The sequence below is a fragment of the Nematolebias whitei genome, chromosome 1 (assembly GCF_014905685.2).
Source record: "Nematolebias whitei isolate Nwh7 chromosome 1, NemWhi1, whole genome shotgun sequence".
NCBI lineage: Eukaryota > Metazoa > Chordata > Actinopteri > Cyprinodontiformes > Rivulidae > Nematolebias > Nematolebias whitei.
Genome location: NC_056498.1, coordinates 91,552,124 through 91,556,430, shown reverse-complemented (window position 1 = coordinate 91,556,430; position 4,307 = coordinate 91,552,124).

Sequence of the window (4,307 nt, the reverse complement as noted above, 5' to 3'; positions counted from 1 at the left end):
GTCAATTGTGGTTGTATTCCATCCGGACCTACTAGGAGGCCAACGTAATCCACCTTGGTTCTGCACCACTGGCATTTCGACAGTGAGATTTTAGCACCAGCAGTTGTTAGCTGATTTACCCTGCATGACCTTGTCTGCAGCTGGGAAACCAGCAGGTCCCGTGCAGGAGTCGTACTCTCTGATCAAAGCTTCACACAGAAGGTTGTAATCCCTTCTCGTTGCATCAGGTAGACGCTCGATGAAGGTGAACACCTCTCTGTCCGAAGTGAGCCGTATCAGACTGATCTTATCCTCCACCGTAGCATTAGGATAACCTCTCAATCTGAACTCAAGGTCTCTGAGATACGCTTTTGTTCCAGATGACCCCATCGGTCCAGGTACAAAGCGTTGTACATATTTTGAGATTTTTTGCAAATCATCCATTGAAGGAGACTGTATCAACGGTCTCTCTTGTGTGGTTGGTGGTGCAAATTGGTGAAGGTCTGCCCCTACCACCCGAGATGGGGGTGGGGATGACGGAATGGTGTTAAAAGTAGGAGGTTCAAGTTGGTTCAGATCCATCCCTATCACCCGAGATGGGGGTGTTACAACGGGGCTAAGAGTAGGAGGTGCAAGTCGGTGCAGACCCGTCCTTATCACCCGAGGTGGGGGTGTTGGAACAGGGCTAAGGGGAGGAGGTGTAACAGCATCTGTCTGGGGTGGTTGTGGCTGACCCGGACCCTGGCCTTGATCGTCCCTGAGTCCCCGACCAGCTCGCCCCCCGTCAGAAATCTTGTTTGTTGCTGTGGCTAGATTCTCCTCACAAGCTTTCAGGCGCTCCTGTGATGTCTGACATTCACTTTGTAAATTCAGACATTGTTGGAGAATCATCGCCCTTTCCGCTTTGCAAACCTCTAGCTCCTTTAATGCTTGCTGTAAGTGTTGTGAGATCAATGTAGATTATGGTACTTAAGGTAGCAATAATATACATTGACTCCGCAAAGATTGCAATTTGTGATTAGCGGATTCAGTCACGTGACCCGGAAATGAAATGAATGCGGTCATTTATTTACCGAATCAAAGTTTAACATCAAACATTTACATTAATTTGGCAAAATATGAAAATAACACATAATCAATCAGGAAAACCATACGACCATGATTTTCCGTTGCTTCACCACAGACATTTATGAAAACTGTACAATTATGATCAATTATCCACACGGCGGTGGATGAGCACTTTACACAGACATTTCTAAATTATCTGGAAGGATTTCTACTTTAGAGAAGAATTTAAAGATGAAAAGATGAAGTTTAAAGGGGGTGAAAGATGGTGTTTGAGGGAGAGTGTTGAACAGAACGGCACTCTCCGGGCTTTCTTCAGCTTCTTCCTTACAGTACACTTAGGTGGTGAAATCGACTCTTTTACCTGGAGATGTCTCAGGCGAGATTCCGTTTAACGCACCCTTTCAGCGTCTCCGTAGGATGGCTGTGAATCGTCCGGAGTAATGGCGAGATTCTGTCCGACACAAGCTCACCTCAGTGGAAAATGTTATAATCCCATGAAACTCGGAAGAGCTCTGTGGTCATGTCAGGGTCTTCCCGGCTCCCACAGCAACTGCCCAGCACTAGGACATATCAGAACTGTCCGCACCGCCGAACTTCTCCAAACCCACAGAACTGGGTAAACCAGGAAGTACCGACATTTTAAAGAGCTCTTTTCCCGGTTCATTCGGGAGTCTTCCCATTGGTCAGTACCGCCCAGACAGGGGTGTGTTTTGTGACGTAAGAGGTTACTAGGAGTCAGAAAAACAGCAAGAATGTTATTGAACAGATTAAACTGTTCTCACAGACAGAGAGAGAGTTTTGTTTTGGCGAGTTTTAGAAACAGGTGCCAAAACCCCCCTTTTGACGTCTGAGAGGATGTAAAAACAAGGCAGTTGTTCCAACACATGTCTGCTTCGATTCCTGACCCTGGAAAATGCACACTTGCTCATTCAAAGACAGAAATCAGAAAATGCATAATTACTCTGTAACAGCTTTAACATGAATTCTAACTTTGCATGAGAATTAAAAATCATTACACTGTTTCAGTTAATAAAATCGATTAGTTCACTGCAACATCTAAAATGGTTTGAACTAAGACACTTTGATTATCAACATTTGTAAAATAGTAATGATAATAGAAAAGAAAGTGTTCTTCTACTTGAATTATCAGAAAGAAAGTCTCAGGATGGGTGAACCTGTATTTCTGGATTCAAATCAATGAAATGACAGTTTCTGTCCCACAAGGTTCTTAAGGTCAAGGGTTTTGACCTTAGGCTTAGTCTTGACATCAGGTTAAGTTCACTACATCTCACTTCTTCAAACAGTCCTGTCAGTAATTCACATTTAGCTGATAATTTAGTCAGTTCAGCACTCAAAAAGTTCAAAGATTTTTAAACTTCCTCCATATCTTCTGAATTATTTTCTGACACTTGTCTCTTATCTCTGTGTTTGCTCGGCATTACTCACAATACTTCTGGATTATTGGTCTCAACTCTCAGAAGCACAGGATCCAGCCACGAGGTTCACAGGCTTATGTTGTTAGCTTATGTTGTTAGCCGAGGCCTAGCGAGGTCTAGCCGAGGCCTAGCGGCAACAACCTCCAGGTCCCATGCGGTCCCATGATTCACTCGGTCCAGCAGTTCGCAGCCCCAACGGTGACAGACCAGGTCCCTGTTGCAACAGCTCCCATATCCCACAGCTGTAGTATAGCTTCCTCGGTTTCAGCGGCTCGCAGGTCCAATCGACGGCGGACCGGGTCTCCTCCGTAAACAGCTCGGTTCCAGCGGCTCGCAGGTCCAATCGATGGCAGACCGGGTCTCCGACTTAAACAGCTCGGTTCAGCGGCTCGCAGGTCCAACAGCGGCGGAACGGGTCTCTGCCACAAACCGCTCAGTTTCAGCGGCTCGCAGGTCCAACAGCGGCGGACCGGGTCTCCGCCATAAACTGCTCGGTTTCAGTAGCTCGCAGGTCCAAACTGCGAGAGACGGCTTTCTTATGCCCCTTTTCCATTAGTACCGGTACGGGCCAACTGGACCCTACTTGGCCCGGTTCTGAGGCTTTTCCATTAGTACTGGTACTTATCACCTGTTACTATTTTCAGTACCCTTGGCTCTGTGGTTCTAACCCAAACAAAGAGGTACTAAAACGTGACATCAGAACACTGTTGGTCACTGATTGGTCGAGGCGGAGTCAGGGGTGGAGTCACTGGATCCTTCAGAAACTTTTCAAAACAATGATCCGCCATTTGCAATTTCTCAGACTGGAGCAGCGGCTGGACTTATTTTAAAGATTTTTAAAACAATACTGACAACATCTTGGTCTAATGCTGATGTGCTGGCATTTTTTGTGCTTGGTGGCTGACAACATAATTCAGAGCAAGTTGGATGGAGCTCTGCTGGTGTACCCCGGTCCTCCCCCCGGAGCCTCGGAGCACCAGGCCGGTGTTGAGGTCTTTCAAACTATGAGAACCAACTTTCAAACACTTAGCTCAAAACTGCCTCAACCTGAGATCGTTCAGTGGAAGGAAGACAGAGTCAAAAACACAGCCTGAGAAGTGGTTCTGAATTCAGACAAAGATTTATTTTACCTTCACAGCGCTGGAAAGGGAGACGTATCACATGCACCTTACATCCATCTAACACGTCTGAGTTACAAATGTATTTGCTTCGTTTAAATACAGCCTTATCAGTCACATTGGGATGTCCTTATCATGATGTTGTTCTGAGTCAGTCGGCGCTACTGGGCGTGGTCTGGCATGGTCTTGTTTATTTGCCCACTGCCCCAGCTGAATGTGATCTGTTCTGGCAAGATAACAGTAGTCTCTGGTCTTCTTGTACAAGGAATTACGCACATCATGAACTTATATGACGTAAATCATGATTTTGCAGATTTTTACCATAAACATAGAAATATTTCATGTCAGAGCATAGCAAAAAAGATGACATTATACAACACCGGGCAGGGCGTCATCTCCCCGGCTCTGAGTTCCGCTGGTCACCACGGAAGATCCTTCGATGTGCCGACTCGGAGGCTCGGGTTCCAGATACCAGCCTTGTGCTCAGAGCCCCGCTGGTCACTGCGAAGCTGGAGATGGGGACTCGCAGATGGCCGTTGCGAGACCCCGGCCGCGCGTAATCATGAAGGCTGAATCCCGATCCCGCCTGGCAGTCAGGCGGATTGGACAGTCTAGGACGGACAGTGGAGGTGATTTTTAAATAAAATAATATTTTGTTTTTATACAAAAAATGTTTTAAAAAATTGCTGAAGCAATTTAAAAATTA